Source organism: Tamandua tetradactyla, chromosome 6, assembly GCF_023851605.1.
Source record: "Tamandua tetradactyla isolate mTamTet1 chromosome 6, mTamTet1.pri, whole genome shotgun sequence".
Classification (NCBI taxonomy): domain Eukaryota; kingdom Metazoa; phylum Chordata; class Mammalia; order Pilosa; family Myrmecophagidae; genus Tamandua; species Tamandua tetradactyla.
The window spans coordinates 45,417,212-45,441,949 of record NC_135332.1 but is presented as its reverse complement, the minus strand read 5'-3'; the positions used below and the strand labels follow the sequence as shown (position 1 = coordinate 45,441,949).

Genomic DNA, 24,738 nt, shown 5'->3' with positions numbered 1-24,738 from the left:
CTCTTTCCCACCATCTCCATCATGCTGATCACCAGGCCTGTGCACCCATCTAGCACAGGTGATCGACATCTCTTATGCACTGCTTCAGATAGCTCACTTTGCATGTTTGTTCTTAAAATTGCGACAACTAGTTCATCTCAGCCATCTACTAGTGAACATTTGCATTATCCCCCAACTCTTCCCTTTCCATGGGCCCTAGAGACCAGATGTTCTTCTATCAGTAACAGAGTAAATCTTAGTTTGAGTTATACTGCAGTGCTGTCAGAAGCTATGCCCAGTAAGATAAACAGGACCACCATCAGAATTTATGCCCAGGCAGAAAACATGAAATAATGTAGAAGCTTGATAGGCCAGCTTGTAGTCCTTAATTTGAATGCACATACAGCAACTGCACTGCCCCAGTGCCTCAGTCACACCTCTAAAAACTTATAAAACATGGCCCTATCCTCTGGTCAGTGCAGGCCATCATAGCAAGAAATTGCTCTCTCTCCTTCCACTGCCAAGGACAAGGACACCTTGTGAGCCCCATTAAATGCGCTATCTTACTCACCAAGCTGAGCTTGTCCTAGTGTTATTTAGTCCGTCATACCCCTCACAGTTTGGTGGAAGTTTATCTCATTATACAGCCCCTTGCTTTATACAGAACAATTGGCATAGTTGCAGATAGGACAGACCAAAGTTTAGCCTGGGGTGGGGAATCCATGGGGTTGATCAGCGCTGGCCTGCTTCTTCGATGTGGGGAGGGGGTTACCCAATTGCTTGACTTGTGCAGACCCCCAAGTTTGTATGGGCAAGCCCTGAAAATGCCTGAGGGAATAGAGCGCATGGTACAAGAAGAGAAGATCATGAAATGTAGTAAAGCTAGCAGGCGCGCCACCTCTGCCGTCAGCTGGGACAGTCAGTTATGGTCAGCTACAGCAGATTGTCATGAGAAAGACAGAGAAATACACAAATTGAAGGAAGAGTTTCAGATAGAATAGCTATGAAGACTTCCATCTCTGCTTTGGTGGCAGATGTCTCGAAACAACTCCATAAGAGAGATGATGATATAGAGATCCTGTCCTGTCAGTTTTTAAAACTAGGAGGTTGTGCAAAAAGCTCCTGCCAATGGTTAGAGCTATCTTAGCTAAAAAGGAGTGGGATACAAAGATCTAGAATCCTGCAAAGACATCAATAAATAACTGATACAATTAAAGAATTAGCAAAAGTGCAAATTTTCAGACAGGTGTAAAGTCCGTTTAACAACCCTGCTTGGTTAGAAATGAAGCTATGGTTGTGAGGGAATGCTCTGCCTGGTAATTAATTCAGTTGGAAAAACTCTTTCTGTCCAAGAAGCAGATGTGTTAGCCAGTATCCACCTAATATGTCCACACCTGCTGAGGAGACTGCCTTATGATCACATAATAAGAGTGGGCATTGACAGAATAAGAATTAGGGCCTTTAATCCTGTATAATTTACTGTAATGCCTGGATGAAACCCAGAGTATATTAAGCAGATAATCAAAAAGTTTGGGTAAAGCCCCTTGAGGGATGGTAGAAACAATATGAAACTAGCAAACTTTACCACTGGGGAAACCCAGGATTCTGTGTCAAATATCAGGGACACCCAAGTAAATAGGCCAAGCCCTTGATCTTCAGGCTTGCTCTTGTGAAGTTTATGTATATAGCAGAAAACCTTAGCTGACCTGTAGGTATGTCTAAGAGTTACTTCCGGAGGGCCTCTTTTGTTGCTCAGATGTGGCCTCTCTCTCTCTCTCTAAGCCCAACTCTGAAAGTGAAATCATTGCCCTCCCCCTATATGGGACATGACATCCAGGGATGAGAGTCTCCCTGGTGGTGTGGGAGATGACTCCAAGGAATGAGCCTGGCCCTGGCACTGTGGGATCAACAATACCATCCTGACCAAAAGGGGGAAAAGAAGTGTAACAAGTAAGGTATCAGTGGCTGAGAGAGTTCAAATAGAGTCGAGAGACTACTCTGAAGGTCACTCTTATGCAAGCTTCAATTGGACAATGCTACCTGTCATAACTTGCCAAATCCCACCCAAAACAATTCCTGCCAATCCTAAAGAACACCTAGGGTATTATATACAAAGGTTCCATGCACTAGGGTAACTTTTCAGAAACCTGTAACCTCCAGATGGGTCCCTGGACCAGATAAGTCCTGAAATGCAGAGCACCCAGCCTCCCCAGGACATCAGCTAGTTCCATCCTCCTACCCCATATTATTAACAACCCCTCCCAACATGAAAAAGTTAGAATGGGCATAACCCAAATACCCCTAAGGAGTGAGAGAAAGATCAAAGGTGATCATGGAGTTATACAGAGAAGGCAGGGTTTAACAAATGAATATGAATGCTGAATTATTATATTGATTTTTTTTTTAGTCTCCAGTGTCTTGGAGCAGGTAGAAGGAAAAACCTGAAATTGTGGAACAGTAACCAATACCAAATGCTGTTCTACAACTAATTGTTGTGATGTGCTTTGAAATTTATTGCTTTTTTGCATGTATGTTATTGTGCCTGTTGGAATCTGTTATGTACCCCAGAAAAGCCATGTCCTTTAATCCTGATTCAATCTTGTGGAGGCAGCCTTTCTTTTAATCCTGATTCAATAATGTAGGTTGGAATCTTTTGATTAGATTATCTTCATGGAGATGTGACACCCAATTGTGGGTACTAACTTTTGTTTCTGGATATTTCCATTCCAATGACATACAGGCACCACAAATTCAACATTTTCAAAACTGAACTCATCGTCCTCTCCTCTAAACCTATTCCTCCTTCAATGTCTTTTCTCAGACAGCTACCCAAGCCATAAATACCCAATTGTGGGTATTAACTTTTGATTAGATGGAGTTGTGACCCCACCAATTCCAGGTGGGTCTTGACTGGTTTACTGGAATCTCTTAAAAGAAGAAACATTTTGGAGTGAGTCAGAAATGACAGAAATGACAGAGCTGACAGAGAGGAAGGTGACAGAGAGAGCAGATATAGATGCTTGGAAAACAGTTGCTTTAGAGAATAGAGACACGGATGTTTGGAGATGCATGGAGCCCAGCAGATATCACCATGAGATGTTAAGCAAGTTAGAACCTGGAGAGAGCCAAGGGAAACCAAGAGATGAAAGCCAGCCTGGGAGAAACAAAGCGAGGATCCTCCACAAGAACAGAGGCTGAAAGTAATTGAGCCCAGGAACAAGGGACCAGCGTGACTTTCCAGCAGACAGAGATGCTCCAGATGCATCAGCCTTTCTTGAATTAAGGTATCTTTACCTGGATGCCTTAGTGTGGACATTTCCATAGGCTTAGAACTGTAAACTTGCAAGTTATTAAATTCCCCTCTTTAAAAGCCATTTCAGTTCTGGTGTATCACATTCCAGTAACTAGCAAACTAACACAGTTATTTTTTCACAAAAAGGAAAAAAAAAGTTGATTGTGATGATAAATGCACAGTTACATGATGATATTCTGAACCACTGATTTCATACTTTGGATGATTCCATGGTATCAATTTTAAAAACTCCATTATAAAAAAACAGAGTGGGTATCGAGGAGTAGCCATGGGCTGGCAAATAGCCAAAGTCTTAGGAATCCCTCTCAAATATTCAGATTAAATAAGTGCTTTACAAGATTGGGACATGTGTTGCTGGCTTTGCACTTGCTCATTGCCCTACAGCAGTGGGCAGATACGTAAAGCTAATATTAGCTAGATATTAGCTGTATAACCCTAGAGGGTTCAACAACACTGTAAAGACAAAATACCATCATGTTTTAAATCACGGGGTTGTTTTTTTTTTTTAGTGGACAGTGTAATACCCATATGTGCCATTAATACTTGGTAAAATATTGTATATTACTGATTCAAAAATGCATCAACTGAAGTGTCTTAAGTATTTAACATTATTCTGACAAATTGCATTTGAATGGTTATTGTATGTTGTAAGAAGTTGCTTACAGGACGCGTTTCTATTATAAGAAAAAGAGAGTAAATTTTGTCCTAAATGACTCGTTGCTACAGAATAAGAAAGAAGAAAATGTAGGACAAAATCTGGTTGTAGGAAGTTGCAGAAAGCTCATGGAAAAGGTAATTTATTTCTTGTGGTCCAAGTTGGGGAAAATTTAACATGTCTATAAAAATTTTTAAAGTCTTAGTATCAGACACTATATTGATGCAAAACTAGAATCTAATACAGAGTTTTCTTAGATTACTGCTGTTTTTAGAAGAGGTTATTAAAGGTTTTTAAAAAAATAATCAATGTAAAAGGCAGAAAGTATGTGTTTTATTAGAATAACTTCTTGTACTTACTGCTGACTTTATCATGTCTTTAGTTTTCAAAAAAAAAATCAAGTCTTCTCACTCATAAAAGAATTGTCTTTTCCTTAACTTTAATTAAATAAGAAACCAAACATTGTTTCACAGTGACCCTTTTCCTGGTTAATATAATATTCAAATCAAGAAATGTCTTTTAAATGCTTTTGCATGAGGAAGAACAAAGGAAAAGTCAATATTACAGGGTGTTGAAAATAGATATTCATATTTTAAAACATCAAGTTCTATGTGAAACTAAAGCAAGAAATGTTTATTTGGTGCAAAATTTATATTTTGACTGTTGCATTTCCTAACGTAACTTATATGGACAGTTTAATTGAATAGGACATGGAACCTTGAATAGGGCATGAGATTTTGTTGGTTTGTCCAGGTTAGTGTGATGACCTAATAAATCCCAGAGTGATTTGAACGTGAATAAAAAGTGACTGCAAAGTCCCCCTGGGGGAATGGGGAGAAAGGATGAAATATTCAACGTCCGCATTTGGAGAATTCCTAATATTCTCGCAAGCAATGGGGACAACCAAATCAATAAGCCAAGCCCTCAATCTTGGGGTTCACCCCAAGATCTTATTGAAACTTATTCTTGCAAAGGATAGTCTAAGGCTACTTAAAATTAGGCCTAAGAGTCACCTCCAGAGAACCTCTTTTGTTGCTCAGATGTGGCCTCTTTCTCTAAGCCAACACAGCAAGTGAACTCACTGCCCTCCACGCTTGTGAGGGACATGACTCCTCGGGGTGTAAATCGCCCCCACAACATGTAATAGAAATCCCAGGATGAGATGGAACCTAGCATCATTGGATTGAGAAAACCTTCTTGACCAAAAGGCAGAAGAGAGAAATGAGAAAAGTAGAGTGTCAGTGGCTGAGAGATTTCAAACAGAGTTGAGAGGTTGTCCTGGAGGTTATTCTTACACATTATAAAGATATCCCCTTTTTAGTTTATGGTAAGGTTCTAAGGCCGAGAAAATGTCCCAATTAAAGCAAGTCTATAAAAATGTCCAAATCAAGGCATCCAGGGAAAGACACCTTAGTTCAAGAAAGCCAATAAGTTTCAGGGTTCCTCTCTCAGCTGGAAGGGCACATGGTGAAGTCTGCCAGCTTTCTCTTCTGGCTTGTTGTTTCATGAAGCTCCATAGGAGACCTTTCATTCTTCATCTCCAAAGGTCTCTGGTTGAGTGGGTTCTCCTCATGACTCTTGTCATTCTGTTGTCATTCTCTGCTCTCTCAGAATCTCCCATCATTCTCTTTTATAGGATTCCAGTAAACTAATCAAGTCCCACAGAGAATGGGTGAGACACGTCTCCATCTAATCAAGTTCAATACCCACAACTGATTGAGTCACATCTCTATGGAGATAACCCAATCAAGTTTCCAACCTATAGTACTGAATAGGGATTAAGAGAAGCTGTGGCTCCCACAGGATTGCTTAGGATTAAAACATGGCTTTTCTAGGGTACATAAATCCTTTCAAACCAGCACAGTCCGCAACTTATTAAATTTTCTTTTTAAAAGTCATTCTATTTCTGGTATATTGCGTTCCTGCAGCTAGCAAACTAGAACACAGACCATCATAGCAATAAATTGCTGTCTCTCATCCAGCTGCCAAGGATGAGGAACCCATGTGAGCTCCCAGTAAATGCTTGATCTCACTCTCCAAGCTGGACTTGTCCAAGTCATTCTTTGGTCTGTCATACCCCTAACATTAGGTGGAAGGCTGTCTTATCACAGAACCCCTCCCCTTACTGGGAACACCTCCATTGCCATAAATTAACATATACAATATTCTCTCACGTAAAATATCCTAGTATGCATGATATCTTATGTACTTTACCATTCAACATTAATTGGGGCTATCTTTTCATGCCAATATATTAAAATATATCATTCTTTGCAGATTATATAATTACCAATGAATGACTTTACTATAATTCATTTAACCAGTGGCTTTTGATGGCTATGTTTTTAAAATATTTTTATTGAGAAATCTTCACACACATACATTCCATGCATGGTGTACAATCAATGGCTCACAATATCATCACATAGCTGTGTATTCATCACCACAATCATTTTTAGAACATTTGCATCACTCCAGAAAAAGAAATAAAGGAAAAAACTCATACCTTACCCCACACCCTTCTCTCATTGAGCACTAGTATTTCCATCTACCGATTTTTTTACCCTTTATCCCCCCTTATTTATTTATTTTACATTATTCTATTTTTTTAATACCAAAAAACGCAAAGCAAATGCAGACATTCCTATTTTGATCATTCCATTCTACATACATAATCAGTAATTCACAATATCATCACATAGTTGCATATTCATTTGATGGCTATTTTTATTGCTTCACGTTTTTTGCTATTCCACAAATTGCTGTAATGAATTTTATTTTCAATACAAGGGAAGCTATATGATCAAATGTTATGAATATTTGTTTTCATATATTACAAAATCGGCAGCAAATATATAGGTCACTAATTGTTTTCAATCATATTATTTTATGAATAAATCTTTACTCTTTCTTTGCCACACAGTACTCTAAGTGCTTTACAAATATCAACATTTTCAATCTTCACTAAAGGCCTTGAGGTACATATGGATTATTATCCCCATTCTACAGATGAGATCGCTGATAAGTTAAGTCACTTGACAATGCCACAAATCTAAGAAGGGACAGGGCTAATATCACATCCCTGCAATCTGGCTCCTGGAAGGACTACATTTTTTCCTGTTTCCATTGTGAAACTCCTGGAATTTACACTGATCTTCTTAAATCAGCATTACCTTCTGGGGAGGATCATGTAAGATTTTAAACAGAAAAATATTTCAAAAGCTGTAGTTTATAAAGTTACAAGATAAAAACGTTATTCCTAATACCAGCAGAGAATTTATTGAATATCATGGATTTTAAGAGACATGTCAGTGCCCAATCTTTAAGGAAGGGCTCTAATCACTGTTCCCCACAGGTGCCTGCCTCAATTTTTTTTTCTTTGTATGCTGTATGGTGCAGGTCACATTTCATTCCTTTTCCAAGTGAGTATCACCTTATTGCAGCATCATTTGTTGAGCTTTTCTTTTATTTTTCATTTGTTTGTTTGTTTGGGAAGTGCATGGGCTGGGAATCGAACCCAGGTCTCCCGCATGGCAAGTGAGAATTCTACTACTGATCTACCCTCACACCTCTGCTTGCCTCAATTTTGCACTTTTAGCTGAGTCTCTCCTCTCGTCAGGCACCGTGTGTGCCAAAGCAGAAAAGACAGGACCATAAAAAGGAAAAACGGTGAATCATGGAGGGCTGTGGGCACATCTGCTCCCCTGTCACCCCTCTGGGTAAGGCCTGACTTCCTTCTCCCTGGGTTAAATGGGAGAATTTAGGGTTTTGCCCAAGACTGGCCTTTCACAATTGTGTGGTTACTACAAATGCAACCCAAAGCCAGCTGACTTCGTGGGGCTTCCCCCTATGCCTATCTTAAAGGAAAAGTTTGCCCCAGGACCCTTTATTCCAACATTTCCAAGTTTGAGAAACCTGGGGAAAAGAGTTATTTTCAGTTTGTCAAGGAATACATATGTTTATTCATGCTCATTATAGAAAAGTCAAAATCTACAAAAAAACAAGAGTTTTTAAATATCCATAGTACAACCATCAAGAGAGAGCCATACTTAACACACAAGCATGTTGGTTCCCATACTTCTTATATTCTTTTCTGTTGGTGTTTGCCCAACATAATCACACTTCACATGCATTTTATAACTTTTCTGCTTTTCAATTAACAACATATATTGAGTGGTTTTCTAAGATCTGCAACATACATTAAACTTTCCAAACAAGATATTTATAAATATACAGACACACACATCCACATTCTTATATACAACACATTTTACTTCCTAGTTCTTCATCATTGAATATTTAGAATTCTCTAACCTTTTCCTACATGCACAGGGGTTGGCAAACTTTTTATCACAGGGATAATAAATATTTTAGCTGAGCTATATGTGTATCAATATGTTTCCCTAGAATTTTGAGTAGCTCTGTGACTCCTGGGCCCCAGAGATGGGCTGCTGCACACCTGAAAGTTAGCACAGCTTTATGTAAAATCAGTTGAAGTAACTGAGAAAGATTAGGCCTCAGTTAGGCCTCAGTTAGAGTTTAAAATGAAGTCAATTTGGCTGGGTCTAGGGTAAATTAAAAGGCAGGGTAAAAGATGGTAGTGTGTGTACTCTAGACCTTCAGCTGCTGTATGAGATCAAAGGCAGAGGTTTATTATGTCTAGAACCTACTTTCCTGTAACACATAGTCTGAATTTCCCTCTCTGGATAGTTCATTTAAATAGCCCAGCCCCCTGGAGTTTAGAACGGGACCAAAGCCATATAATTCTCCGTGGCTGGGTGTAGTGCCAGGATGCATCTTAGACTGTGGTGGGCTGATAATTCAAATGTCTCAGTATCCAGAAATACATCTACAACTTCAGACCAAACGTGGCTACTTATAAGCACCCACAATCCAGGCTCTCATTTATTTTTTATAAGGATTTTTCGAGAGAGAGACCTTAGCATATTTGTTCTTTTGTTCCTGGCTTATTGTGCGCAATACATTGTCCCCAAGGTTTATTCAGTTCATCGTGTGCCCCTCGACATCCCTCCTTTTTGTAGCTGCACCAAATTCCATCATAAAAATGTGTCGCCATTCGTCATTGTGCTTCTTAGTCACCATCCTTAGGCTCCTCCATCAGAATCATAATGACGAAAACATATAGTATCTGTCCTTTACGTCTGACTTATTTCACTCAGCATTATGTCCTCAAGGTTCATCCACATTGTCCTGTGCTTTGGGACCTCATTTCGTCTTATTGCTGCATGATATTCCATTGTAATCCACATTTTGTTTATCCACTCGTCTGCTGATGGGCACCTGGATGGTTTCCATCTTTTGGCAATTGTGAATAGTGCCGCTATGAACATCGATGTGAAAATGTCTGTTCCTGTCACTACACTATGCTCTTCTGGGTATATACTGACTACTGGTATTGCCAGGTCATAAGGCAGCTCAATATTTTATTTTTTGAGGAATTGCCACACTGTCTTCCACCGCGGCTACACCATTATACATTCTCACCAACAGTGAATAAGTGTTTCTATTTCTCCACATCTCTCCAACATTTATAGTTGTCTGTTTGTTTAATAGTAGCCATTCTTATGGGTGTGAGGTGATATCTCCTTGCTATCTTAATTTGCATTTCCCTTATAGCTAAAGTAAATGAGCATCTCTTCATGTGCTTTTTAGCCACCTATATTTGCTGTTCAGAAAAATGCCTATTCATATCTTAAGCCCATTTTGTAATTGGGTTGTTAGTTCTTTTGTTGTTGAGTTCTGTAATTTTTTTTATGTATACAGGATATCAAAACTTTGTCTGATGTGTGATTTCCAAATATTTTCTCCCATTGAGTTGGCTGCCTCTTCACCTTTTTGACAAAGTCTTTTGAGGTGCAGAAGCATTTGATTTTGAGGAGTTACCATTTATCTATTTTTTCTTTCGTTGCTTGTGCTTTGGGTGTAAAGTTTAGGAAGCTACCTCCTATTACTAGGTCTTGAAGGTATTTCCCTACATTTTCCTCACAGAAATGCCTATTCATATCCTCTGCCCATTTTTTAATTGGGTTGTTTGTTCACCTGGCCAATTTGACACCAGAACCTAACCATCATCACAACCTCGAAAAAGGCGGAAATGTGCTTCACTAAAAACAACACTTCAGTGTGATTAGGGCACTAAATGATTCCTCAATGAGGGCTGGAAAGAACATGATCATAAACAAGTTAGCCTATATTTTGCACTCAAACCCATGTCCATTCTGGTGTGAAATACACATGTCCGTTCATTCACTTCACCGATATTTACTCCTGCCCAGGCTGCTTCTTGCCAGTGGTGTCTATTTCACTACAGCACCTTCAGTTCTCTTACTTTTTTGACTGAAAAGTTAGGCTTCATTGCTGTTACTGTAAATTTGCTGGCTGTCTCAAAGTGGACTAAGAACTAGCAAAGTGCAGGGGAGTTAAGGCTGCAGGGATCGCAGAGAAACAGCTTAACACACCTGGACATTATCTCAGCCTCCAAGATCAACCTGAGACCTCCCTTGTAGGTGGAAGTGGGATTGGGGAGGTAAGCAAATGAGGGAATCATACAGATGAAGAATCTCTCTCCCAAGCATAGAATGGAGTCTAGGCGTCCACCAGATCTATTTCACCCAATTCACAAGGGTAATAACCAGCCTTCATTTTCCAGACCTCTCATTCGAAAGGGTAGACTGCTTTGGGGAGGCTGTACATCAGAGTTCTCCAACATCAGCATGTATAATAATCATCTGAAGGGTTTGTTAAATCCCCTTTTGCTGTCTCCAGCAAAAGAATATTTTATTTCAGGGGTACATACAACTCCAAATCACCACACCTTGGACGAGAACTAAGGCTTCTTTACTAATTTTTCTGGATGCATTCTATTCCTGAAACTCCAATACCACAGGATAAAGATCGCAAATAACTTTGTAGTTCATTTCTGGCGATTGTGTGGGGAATAATGGGTAAGTGCTTTGAAAACTACCTGTTTCTGAATAAAACAAATTTCTGTGGCATTATTTAACAGGAGTTTCCGCATAAGATTTCTAGCTCACGTAATTAGTGCATCCACCTCCAACAAGTATTTGAACCCAATCCATTGACTCTACTTCTTTTTCGTTATTCATCATGCCCTTGTGTCTTCTCTTCCCTTCTTTCCTTTCTCCCTGTATCAGTTATTTATTGTCACAATAAACTACCCCAAACTCAATGCCTTAATATGACATTCATTGTGACATATCTGCAGTTCAGCCAGGATGTCGACTGACGTAGGCTAGGCTCAGCTGTGCAGCTCTGCTGAGTGTGGCTGGTCTCACTCATGCATGTGAGCTTGGCTGATTTGACTGGGCTTCGCTGGGGTGACTTGAATCTACCCCTCATCTCTCATTCTTCTCTTGGCACCAGCAAGCCGGCTTAGGTACAAGATGCTGCCTGGAAATTTCACCATATTTTCCTATTCACTTTCCCACATTCTGGGAAGATTATTCTTTACATCTTCTCTTTCTTCAAATCTCTTTCACATCTACCTCCCATCCAAATGCCACCATTCAGGTCTCAATGGCTATCTCAACAAATCCTTCAATTGATAAAATGCATGCAAGTGGACAATAATTCCCTTCTCTTCTATACCCATTTATTTGTACCTATCTACTCTGCCTTGCTTCCTACAGAAGTGAGGCAAACTATTCCTTCTTCTATTTCTGTCTTGGCCTCTTCCCTCCATCTGTGTTCTAGATAGGGCCCCTTCTTCAAAGACTCCAATTCTCTAATTATCATCCCCAATAGCATAGACATCTTTCTCATGACTGGATTCACCAACTGACACAGAACTATGAGTTGACTCCATGTTCCAATAAAGCTACCATATGCTTCACAGATAAAATTCCAAATATCACTTTGTTTTCACTCCTCTACCTAGCTCCCATTCTCTTTTCATTGAGTACCCTCCTTTTCTATGATTAGCTCCAACCCTCACCTCATCTCACTCCAGCAATCCTACAAAAACCCCTCTGACCTAGAAAATTGTCCTTTCTAGGGCATATCCTGACACTTGTCTAATGCTACTCATGTAGACTGAATGTCATCTCATACTGAAATCCTTCATGCTGAACACAAAGTTTTCTCAATGATTTCAGCAGTTAGCGTGATGACTGAGGTTCCTGTTGGGTCTCTGGTCTGGAGGATGACACTTGAGACAGAGACAACTATAATTGTTGTTGTATTCATAGTGCCAGAGCTCTGTAGGGATTGTAAAGACAATCTCTTGCTTTGGAGAGTTTAAAATGAAACTGGGCGAAGGAACACATTTAGAGGACAAGGAAAATATTTTATTTGATAAATTATTTGGAGGTAGGTATTTTCCTACATTATTCCTTAATAACTGCAATAGCCCCATGAGTTGAATATTAGGAGTTTCAAAACCTTGATGAAGAATCCTAGAGAGGAAGTAAACCATGAAGATCATTGTAGGTAGTAGAACCTAGATTTGAAATGTATACATGATATTTGGATTAGCATTTCTAAGAACCTGTAATATAGGAAGGCTAGAATTTTTTGTGCAATTTGGAAGGCAGAAGTAAAAGTTATTATCAGATATGGAGTTTTTCCTCTATCTAAATATGGCAGGAAGGTTATTTACCCAAGGGATTGTCTCGTTGTTGGCATTTCAGGTGATATGACCAAATGAGGGTTCTGGATAGTTCTATTGCTACTGGGGGAAGAAGAAGAAAGGATGCCAGTCCCATTTCCTAGGTCAAGCCCGGAGCTATGTAATATTAATATTTCCATTTAAATCTGAAAATAAGGAGTGTGTAAAGAAAACAAGTGGGCAGTATGGTATGGGGAAAAGAGTGTGAAATCTGGAACCAAAAAGACCCAAGTAATTAGGTAGTTACGTAAAACTTGACAAGTTACTATCCTATCTCCTTATCTGTGTTCTGTGAAATGGAGAGGAACTCCTGAGAGTATTTTTGATATCTAAAAGGGGTGGATATATATATATATATATTTGTACATGTGTGTTTATAAAACTTGATGCACAGGAAGTACCTATTAAGGGAACCAGGTTCACTTTCTCCCCATTCCATTTATCTCTGGCATCAAAGTGTCCTCTGTTCTTTAGTAGTTTTGATTATTAAGCAGAATAAGCTATTACCTTTGGCTCACATATCTTGTTTAAAAATCAGTTATTACTAAATGCTAAACACAGGTCTGCATTATCCAGAAAAGTCATCTGCCTGTCCAAACTTCCAGATACCTGTGTCTTGACCCAGATTCCACATGCTGGCCCAGCTCAGTGGGAGGGATGATGTAAATCTCAGCCTATCTCTCCCCACCTGCATTGTCATCAAAGGAGTCTTCACCCAGAAACAGATTTTGGTAATCTTCCTTCTTATAGCCCTCCTTAGCACAAAACCCCAGGTTGCCAGGCTGCCCTCTTGACTCTCAAGGTGATTGGCAAATCCAGGCAGCCTGTTAGTGTCTGTAGAGGAGCTCGAAAGAAAGAAATCCGGGCCCAGTGTGTACAGAGGTGAAAAGGGGAAAGAGGTGTGTTTTAGTTTGTTAATGCTGCTATAAATGCAATGTATAATAAATCATTTGGTTTCTATAAAGGAAATTTATTAAGTTACAAGTTTACAGTTCTAAGACCATAAAATTGTCCAACTAAGGAATCCAGAGAAAGATATCTCGACTCAAGCAAGGTTGATCTGGGAAGGCACATGACTGACATCTGCTAGTCCTTTGGCTTCTTGTTTCAAACAGCTTCTCCAAGGTCATTTTCTTTCTTCATCTCCAAAAGTCTCTGTCTGTGTCTGGTCTGAAGCTTTTACAAAATGGCTCCCACTTAAAGGACTCCAGTAAGCAACTCAACCTTGAATGGGTAGGCCCCATCTCCATGGAAACAACTCAATCAAAAAGATCCTACCCAACAATATTAAATCATGATTAAAGCACATGGCTTTTCTGGAGTACACAGGTTTCAAACCAGCACAGGGTGGGAAATGCAGGGACACAAAGCATTCTGTATGAGAAGAAACCACAGTGGGACAGCTCAATTGCCATCACCATCTGTCCACTTCCATATCTCTCTGCATCTGCTCACAAGCTCTCCTCTTCTTTTCCAAAGCTTTCCCTTCCAACTGTACTCTCCAGCCGTCCCCTGTGCCTCTGCTCCTGCACTTTATAGTCAGCCTTCTCTCTGTTGCATCACCAAACCCACCCCTCCACTGGCTTCTTTTCTGACCACAGACAGATTTGGGTCTCTGATATCTTAAGAAAGATCGCCTTATTACTGCCTTCTTCTTTCACTTTGCTTTTACTACTAATTTCTCACAAATAGCTCATGTGGTCATAGCATCCCTCCCCTTGCTTGGAAGAAGCAAGTAGGTCTTATGAGAAAGAGGCCAAGATACTAGGAAAGCTCAGAAGCAATGGCCCAGACTGACATACAGCCACCAGACACCAAGCAATCTCAAAACAGTGGGCCCCTGTATACCCTTCAACAGCCTTCAAAGAACCTCCAGGAGATAGAGGCAGCTTGGTCCACCTGCTCCACCTACCCAGGAAATCCATCTGTATTTTCCAGACCTACAGGACCAAAGCACCCAGCCAAGTAGACTTCTTGACCCTCTCCTCTCTTTCCTTCCCCACTTCCATGCTGAAGGAGCCAAATGGCCACTAGAGAAGGGAGGATAGTAGTAGGCAGAGACTAGAAAATATCAGAATCCAACCACTTTCCCCCACAGGCCTCCAACCAAAAGCAAGAGAGAAGAGAAGACTGAAAGCTAAATCAGAGTTTTGATTATCACATTGGCCTGGATATTCTAATTTCTGAATTAAGGAAATGTTTGAGACTTTGAAAAATGCCTGTAGAACTACTACCACTAAGGTTTAAAAAGACAACAGGAGGCAAAAAAAAAAAAAAGAGGGGGTAGGGTAACCTTTGATGACATCATGGGACAGGCTTGTGCAGTGTCCTAGTACCCATGTACAGTTCCAGACACATAGTGAAAGCTTTATTTGCCCTTGAAAATTCAGAATTCCCACCAAAAAGCTGAAACCTGAGGGAGGACAGTGAGAAAGGAAAATCTGAATTGAGTTTGCAGACTATAGCATTTTATTGAATAAAATGCTGCACCAAAATTTCATTGCAGCAAACATCCTCTTCGGGGAATGGTGAGAACGGGGAGAAATTCAACTTCCCCAAGTTGAAATCTTGATATTCTCACAAGCAGTGGGGACAATGAAAGCAATAGGTCGAGCCCTCAGTCTTGGGGTTTGTTCATATGAAACTTAACCCCGCAAAGAATAGGTCAAATCTACTTAAAATTTAGGCCTAAGAGTCACCCCCAAGAGAGCCTCTTTTGTTGCTCAGATGTAGCCTCTCTCTCCAGCCAACACAACAAGCAAACTCGCCACCCTCCCCCTGTCTATGTAGGACATGACTCCCAGGGGAGTGGACCTTCGTGGCAACGTGGGACAGAAATCCTGGAATGAGCTGAGACTCAGCATCAAGGGATTGAGAAAACCTTCTCAACCAAAAGGGGGAAGAGTGAAATGAGACAAAGTATCAATGGCTGAGAGAGTCGAGAGGTTATCCTGGAGGTTATTCTTATGCATTAAGTAGATATCACCTTGTTATTCAGGGTGTAATGGAAAGGCTGGAGGGAACTGCCTGAAAATGTAATGTTCCAGTAGCCATGTCTCCTGATGATGATTGAATAATGATGTAGCTTTCACAATGTGACTGTGTGATCGTGAAAACCTTGTGTCTGATGCTCCTTTTATCTACCATGTCAATAGATGAGTAGAACATATGGAATAAAAATAAGTAATGGAGGGAACAAATGTTAAAATAAATTTAGTTTGAAATGCTAGTGATCAATGAAAGCGAGGGGTAAGGGGTATGGTATGTGTAATCTTTTTTTTTCGGTTACTGTTTTATTTCTTTTTCGGTTGTCTTTTTATTTCTTTTTCTGAATTGATGCAAATGTTCTAAGAAATGATGAATATGCAACTATGTGATGATATTGAGAATTACTGATTATACATGTAGAATGGAATGATATGCTAATGTTTTTGTTTGTTCTTATTTTTTTAATTAATAAATAAATTTTTTAAAAATTTCGTTTCAGCAAAGGAAGCTAGAACAGAAGTAGCTTTGGTGTTCTAGGGACTGCAAATGATCTTAATAGAAATAAAAGAAGTTAGCTGGACTCCAATTGATTGGACAAGAGTTTGTCTATCTTATTGTGCATACTAAGGGTACCTATTACTTTCAAGGAAAGGCATATTGGTGCTTAGAAGTAATTAGGTATAAACTACAAAAGCCAAATCATACCCTTCATTATCTTCATTGTCATTGTATATCTTAATCCCATTTAACCAACAGTTTCCTTTGTGTGACGTTTTGGCACCACAGGAATTTATACCTTGAGTGCAACAAGTTCTCATGCTATTGAAACCTTGGGAGGGAGACAGACAAAGACATTGTATTCAGGATAGGAGTACTTAGGGCAAAAATAGGGTAAAAGGAACAATAAAAGAAAATCATGGTGAAGGTAGGGTATTATTGGGGATGGAGGTTGGGCATTGTAAATTGTTCTCTCAAAATAAGAGAACATTAGGACAGACTGGAAAAAAGGAAATGATAAAGAATAGGATAAGGAAATTCAGGACTGCCTTGATCCATGATCTTGAGTGTTATCTACTTGTTCCAACACCCAGAGTAGAATCTATCTATATCAGACATCATCTACTTGTGGAATCCTCAAGTCAAATTTAGCTTGAGATTCAAAATGGTGGTAAACTCTCAAGTTGTGACAGGTGGGCCAAGGGGTCCATGCCATATTGGTGGGCAATAAGCTTTAATAAGGCCCTTTCCATGTAAATTCTAAAGTGGTCTTTTATTGATATCTTTCCCAGTTAATCAAGTCTCTAGGTTGAAGTGAATGTAAAGACTACTGTAGCGGGATCTCTTAGAAAAGCAGCCTAGATCTTTGACTGCTGGAAATGAGTATATGCAATCAGTGTCTCATAATGATTAGCAATTTACCATTGCAATGATTCGGGCAAGTCCACCACTACTGGCCACCTGATCTACAAATGTGGTGGAATGGACAAAAGAACTATTGAAAATTTTGAAAAGGAGGCTGCTAAGATGGGAAAGGGGTCCTTCAAATATGCCTGAGTCTTGGATAAACTAAAAGCTGAACATGAGTGTGCTATCACCAATCTTCCTGTGGAAATTAGAGACCAGAAAGCATCATGTGATCATCAAAGATGCTCTAAGACACAGAGACTTTATTAAAAACATGATTACAGGCACAGCTCAGGCTGATTATGCGTCTTGATTATTGCTGCTGCTGTTGGTGAATTTGAAACTGGTATATCCAAGAATGGGTAGTGCCAAAAGCATGTCCTTCTGGCTTAAACACTGGGTGTGAAACAACTAATAGTTGGTGTTAACAAAATGGATTCCACTGAGCCACCTTACAGTCAGAAGAGATGAGGAAGTTGTTAAGGAAGTCAGCACCTACGTTAAGAAAATTGGCTATAATACTGACGCAGCAGAATTTAAGATACCATTTGTTCATCCTACCTTTCCTGGAATGGTGACAATATGCTGGAGCAAATTGCTAATATCCCTTGGCTCAATGGATGGAAAATCACACTGCTTGTAGCTCTGAATTGCATCTTGCCACCTACACATCCAGTTGACAAACCCTTGCATCTGCCTCTTCTGGATGTCTACAAAATCGGTAGTATTGGTACTGTGTCTATGGGCTGAGTGCCCTGGACAGTGAATTACTCAACCTCTTGGAGGATCAATACAGCTTCTAGCAGGTTGAGAATTTCCTGTCTGTGTTTGACAGGGGATTTATCATTAGTGAGCAGTCCTCCTTCTCTCCGGATAGCTGAGTGAGCATGTAACACAAGAAAGGCATAGTTAGAGTTAGTATAAAGATTAACTTTCTTTCCAGCTGCTAATGTTAAACCCCTAGTAAGGGCTATGAGCTCAGCTTTTTGGGCTGAGGTCCCAGAGGGTAGAGGCTTTGCTTCTATGACTTCTTGCAGGGAAACAATAGCATATCCTGCTTTTATATCTCTTCTTTTATAAAACTACTTTCATCTGTAAACCATTTTAACTCTAGTTTATCTAGGGGCTGGTCTTGCAGGTCTGGCCTGTAGAATAATTTCGAGCTAATGTCTGTGTGCACAAGTGCTTGAGGGGTACACTCTCTCGATCTGAGTTTGTAGGCACAGGATAGCCAGGTTCAGGGTGGTACTGACCCGGATCTGAACCTCTGGCACGTCTAGTAGCTGGGCTTGTTATTTCAGGAGTTTATCGTTTGAAAGCCACGGATGTCCTCTTGCCTCTAGGATGTCTCTGACTTGGTGTGGGGTATATACTGTTAGAATCTGTCACCACACTAGTTTGGTGGCTTGTTTTATAAGGCAGTGGTCTTACTGCTTGGAGGCAGGGCAGCCACCCCTGGGCCGTGGCATCTAATGGCTTTGAAAAGTATGTCACAGGTCAGGGAATGTTTCCAAGCATTTGTTCCAAGACTCCTGGTGCTACACCTTTCTCTTTAATTGCATTTAGGTAAAAGGGCTTATCTAAGTTTGGCAGGCCCAGGGCAAGCAGGCTGGCAAGAGCACCCCTGAGGATGGTGAAAGCAGTAGTCTCCTGCTCTGCCCCCCACTCAAAGGGGGCACTATCTAGTCCCCCAGTGGCTTCATATAGAGGTCATGCAATTTCCCCAAATCAGGATATCCAAATCCTACAATATCCTGTCGTCCCCAGGAAGGCTCTTAATTGCTTCTTTGTCTCAGGGGGTGGCACAGACAGTGTAGCTTGGGTAACAAAGAGCACTCTCCTGGGGTGAGGACAAACCCAAGGTAAAGAACCCTTTGTAAGGCGATTTCAGCCTTAGAAGGCGAAACTCTGTACCCTCATTTGGCTAGGAAATGAAGGGTGGCAATGGTGTCCCTGAAGGAGGCTTCCCTCATAGGACTGCATGTTAATAAATCATCTACATACTGAAGACGGGAGCGAGACTCCAAATGCAGGAGGGCTAGGTCCTGCGCTAGCGCGTCCCAAAAAGGTGGGGACTGTCCCTGAACCCTTGGGGTAGGACTGTGAGGTGAGCTGGGTTGGGACTGCATCCCTGGACCCTTGCCAATCAAAGGCAACACTGAGAAGCTGGGTGTAAAGGTGTGCAGAAGAAAGCATCTTTGAAATCAAGAACTAACTACCACAGGGTAGAGCTTGGGGCTTTATTAAGGAGGGAGTCAGGGTTGGGTATGACAGGGTGAAAGGGAATGACAGGTTAGGTTGTGGCCTTAAGGTCTAGTACTGACTACTAGGACCCATTTGGCTTTTTAACGGCAGAATAGGAGTGTTACAGGAGGACTTGCAGGGGATGGGAAGTCCTGCTTTGAGGAATTATTGGATGAGAGGTTAATTAAATACCTTTAATGTCCTCCTTCTTCAGGGGATACTGTATTTTTTTTCCGGCGGAAAAGCAGGTCCCTTTTTTTATTGGATTACAATAGCAGGGACATGAATTGCTTTCCCAGGCAAGTTTATCTCCCAGACTTTAGGGTCCACTTGACTTTTTTTTTATTATTGACCAGTCTTTACACACATACATCCATACTTGGTGTACAATCGATGGCTCACAATATCATCACATAGGTGTGTATTCATCACCATGATCATTTTTAGAACATTTGGATCACTCCAGAAAAAGAAATGAAAATTAAAATAAACAAAACTCATAATCCAGTACCCCTTAACCCTCACTCTCATTGACCACTAGTATTTCAATGTACCAAATATATTTTAGCTTTTATCTACCCCCCCAATTATTTATTTATTTTTACCCATATATTTTTACTCATCTATCCATACCCTGGATAAAAGGAGCATCAGACACAAGGTTTTCACAATCACACAGTCACATTGTAAAAGTTTTATCTTTGTACAAGAATCAAGAATCAAGGCTAGTGGAATAGAGCTCAACAGTTGCAGGTGCTTCCTTCCACCCATCTAATGCACGATAAACTAAAAAGGGATATCTATATAATGCATAAGAATAACCTCCAGGATAACCTCTTGACTGTTTGAAATCTCTTAGTCACTGAAACTTTATTTTGTCTCATTTCTCTCTTCCTCTTTTTTGATCAAGAAGGCTTTCTCAATCCTATGATGCTGGGTCCCAGCTCACGCTGGGATTTCTGTCCCACATTGCCAGGGAGATTTACACCCCTGGGAATCATGTCCCACATTTTGGGGGATAAGCAGTAAGTTCACCTGCAGAGTTGGCTTAGAGATAAAAGCCACATCTGAGCAACAAAAGAAGTTCTCTGGAGGTGACTCTTAGGCATAATTATGATTAGGCTTAGCCTATACTTTGTAGGAATAAGTTTCATAGGGACAAACCCTAAGATTGAGGGCTTGGCCTATTGAATTGGTTGTCCCCACTGCTTGCATGCAAGAATATCAGAAATTCTCCAGATGAGGAAGTTGAATATTTGCTACTTTCTCCCCAGTCCTCCGAGGGGACATTGCAAACGCTTCTTTATTCACAACCCAAGTTACTTTGGGACATATCAGGGCACCACACTAACCTGGACAAACCAACAAAATCTCATTCTCTATTCAAGATTCCATGTACTTATGGTGTTCAACTAAACTGACCATACAAGTTAAATTAGATAATGTGCTACCGAAAATATAAATTTTGCACCAAATAAACATCTCTCCCTGTGGTCTCACACAGAAGTTGAAGTTTTAAAGTATGGAGAATATCATCCTTTACCCTGTATTCTGATTTACCTTAGTCCTATCCAGATCAGCTTCATTCATATCTTTAGTCGAAGTCTGATCACTTTTTCAGCTTTTTAAACAGTTCCTATATGGGGTACTGCTGACTTTCATAGCTTCAGAGCTCTAACTTTGAGTCTCAGGTGTCACATAAATACCCGAAGTTTCTGGGAATGACCGGGTATCTCAGAATTTAGAAACAACAGTTACAACTCCTGAATAGATGTGACAGCTATAAGAACTTACAGTCTAGGACCCTTTACAATAGACCCCAACCTGATAACCCATGCTCTCGACTTCAATTCTCCAAATTTTTATATTATAGTTAGTCCGTATGAGTGAAGCATGATATTTGTCTTTTTGTTTCTGACATTTCATTCAACATACTGTCCTTAAGGTTCATACACCTAGTTGCATGTCTCATAACTTCATTCCTTCTTGCAGCCACTCAGAAGTCCATAGTATGTGGACACCACCATCCCCCCTTCCTTCCCTCAGTCATTGTACCCTTAGGCCACCTCGCATTTGACTTTTTTTTTTCTTTTTCTTCTAAAAAAATATGGAATGCTTCATGAATTTGCGTGTCATCCTTGCGCAGGGGCCATGCTAATCTTCTCTGCATCGTTCCAATTTTAAAAGTATATGTGCCGCCGAAGCAAACACACGCATTTGACTTTTTAACTCTGAATAGAGGGATCTGGAGTGTGTTCAGTCCCGGTTAACACTATACTTAATGTAACAATATTTTCAACGGGGCTCTCAGGTTCCTGCTTTTGCAGACGGCCTACTATTTGCATTTGGGCACCTAATGCCTTTACTATAGCCCTCCTCGGAAGTGGAGTGAGACACTCTGGTATCATTAAAAACCGATGACTTAGAAGAATACTACCAATTCAGCAGGAGAGGCATGGGGTGAAGGCGCGAGCCCGTGGCTTCCCATCTACTCCCACTGTGGGACAGGTTTTAGAGGAGAGAGGGCCAGACTGAGAGGTTAAGATGGAACACATGACTCTTGCATCAATTAAAAATTAACAGCCTTACCCGCCACGTGTAGAGACACCCAGGGTTCCGTGATTTCAATATTCTTCAGGGAGATCCAAGAAGCCATTGGCCCTGGGCCCCTGCAGTCCTGGTAAGGGGCGACCAACAGGGCTTTGGGGAAGCTTTGGTCCCAGTTTCCTGCCTTCCCACCTCGTGGACAGGGTCCTGGGGGCTCTCTCTATCCTCAGCGTTCCTTTGGTCTTTGGGGACACTCCCACCTCCATGCCCAACTCTCCACATCAATGATAGGTTCCCAAAGGCTTCTGCCCCCAGTGGCCCTGAGGTGGCTAAAGCTATGAGCCGTGCCTTATTCCTCTTTGCTTTCTCCTCTGCAGCCCTGTCTCCATCATTAAAGACAGAAAAGGCAGTACTCATAAGGTCATTCATAGGTGTTCGGGGTCCTGAGGACATCTTTGGTGGTTTTCTTCTTATGTCAGGAGCTGACTTGTCTATAAAGTAGGTTTTTAACATGATTTGTCCTTCCTCGAGGTCTGGATCTACATTAGCATATTTTTTCATAGCCTCCACTTGTCTCCCTTGAAACAAAGCAGCATTTCCTTGTCTTCTTGAATTATGCTCTGTACAATGTTATAATGTACTGGCTTGGTTTTTTCGTGCCTTCTATTAAACAAGTAATCATATAATTACTTGCATCAAGATTTCGTTGCCCTCTTTGATAGTTCCAGTCTGGGTCTGCATTTGGGACAGTTGTGGTCCCTGCCCTGTGTCGTGCTGGCTTTTCTCCATGCCCATGGGCTTCTACCCAAATCCTCAGGAGTGCAGCAGGAGGAGAGTATAACTTGGATGTCTCCCCAGGTGAACTCATAAGTAAGGACCAGGTTTTTTCATTTCTCCAGAAACTTAGAGGGATCCTCAGAAAATCTTTTTATACTGAAGTTGGTCATGGAAAAAGGGTTGTGGACCCTTAGAGTCCCCATATCCCCATCGGCTACTTGCTGGAGAGGCTACATTCCATTTCCTTCTGAGCTCTCTTTTGCTTTCTCTGGGGGTTGGTAAGGGGCTCCACTGTGAGTGTCTGCAGCCAGACTTGATAAGGGCTGGGGGGGGGGGGTAGAAGGGAGAGGCGCAGTGGCCTTGGAAGCCCCTTCCTTTAAAGGGGGAGGGTCTATGGGAGCCTCAGGTCCAGTGGGCATAGGGTGTGTGTTTGGAAGTGGGGGGTCAGTACTGGGTCTTTGGGGATTTAGCTAACAATGGGTGATTTAAAATATCTGCCTCCTTCTCTTCCTGAGACAGAAAGGATTCATCTCTTAATTACCCCTTAAGATAATACACTTTACAAGCTCCCTTCAGAGCCATAAAAAGCTGGACATAAGGAATTTCAGACTATTTCCCTTCTCTTACAAAAAAAATATAAATATATGATATATAGCATTGGAGAATGGCGTTAAAGACAAGCGCGCCATCTTGTGGCCATTCTTTTCCACCTCCTAATTTATATAGAGGCCAAGCAACATTACAATATAAAATCAACTTTCTCGGCAGCAGCCGACCCGCCCGCCCTCCTCTCCCCTCTTTGTCCGCCGGCCCGCCGCGCCCACCCACCTCTCCCCTCTTTGTCCACCGGCCCGCCGCGCGGCGCCCACGCCCCGCAGCAGCCGACCCGCCCGCCCTCCTCTCCCCTCTTCCGCCTTCACAGGCTCCTCCGCCACCGGCCTCAACAGCCTTGCCACCCTCACCTTTCCTCCTCCAGAACAGCTACTGGGGGAGTGGAGACAATACAGAGCAGCTCCCAGAGCCACGACAGAGATCGGAAAGACGGCGTACCCCATCCTGGAATGGCTGACTGTCTGGGAGAACCAGCTCCGGTGAGATCACAGAGGGGTGCGGGCTTTCCTGGGTGGGACGGCAAGCGGCCGGAGTCCCTCCCTTCCTCCTTCCCAGGCCAGCTGGCAGAATTGGACAGGCGGTCCCCTTGGGCCGCGGCGGCTGGCGCCCCCACCACGCGAGGCCCCCCGGACCAACTGAGAGAGTTCGGTCGGAAATCCCCAGAATGCAGAGAACAGTGACCGGGGGGTCCCTTCCAAACACGTGACTCCCCGGTCCGGCTGGGAACAGTGCACTCTCCCGGGCTGCGACAGCTGGCGCCCTCCCGCCACGCTTGGCGCCCCGGGCCGACTAGGTAATTCGGCCAGACGCTCTCCCGTGCTGCAGCGGCCGGTGACCCTCCCCGCGTTCGGAACCCTGGGCGGGTTGGCACTCTTCCAAGACGCTTCGGCTGCCGAACCTCCCCTACGGCGAGAATTTTCCAGAGTTAAAGGACCCACAGCAACTTTCACTGGTGGAGCCCATAGACAAACGTGTGCCACGAGTGCCACCTACTGGGCAGGATAAGAAAAACAGAACCCAGAGATTTCACAGAAAAATCTTTCAACCTGTGGGGTCCAACACCCAGGGAAATCTGACTAAATGCCCAGACGCCAGCAGAAGATAACGGATCACACTCAGAAAACTGAAAATATGGCCCAGTCAAAGGAACAAACCAATAGTTCAAATGAGATACAGGAGCTGAAACAACTAATGCTGAATATACGAACAGAAATGGAAAACCTCTTCAAAAACCAAATCGATAAATTGAGGGAGGACATGAAGAAGACATGGGCTGATCAAAAAGAAGAAATAGAAAAACTGAAAAAACAAATCACAGAGCTTATGGAAGTGAAGGATAAAGTAGAAAAGATGGAAAAAACAATGGATACCTACAATGACAGATTTAAAGAGACAGAAGATAGAATTAGTGATTTGGAGGATGGAACATCTGAATTCCAAACAGAAACAGAAACTATCCGGAAAAGAATGGAAAAATTTGAACAGGGTATCAGGGAACTCAAGGACAATGTGAACCGCAAAAATATACGTGTTGTGGGTGTCCCAGAAGGAGAAGAGAAGGGAAAAGGAGAA

General features: G+C 41.7%; 1 non-coding gene across 1 annotated transcript; it reads right to left on the bottom strand.

Moving 5' to 3' along the window:
- Window positions 1-21,331: 21,331 nt before the first annotated feature.
- LOC143689165 (U6 spliceosomal RNA) lies at window positions 21,332-21,443 on the bottom strand. The gene has a single exon (XR_013178628.1). It is a non-coding gene; the product is annotated as a U6 spliceosomal RNA (small nuclear RNA).
- Window positions 21,444-24,738: the final 3,295 nt, after the last annotated feature.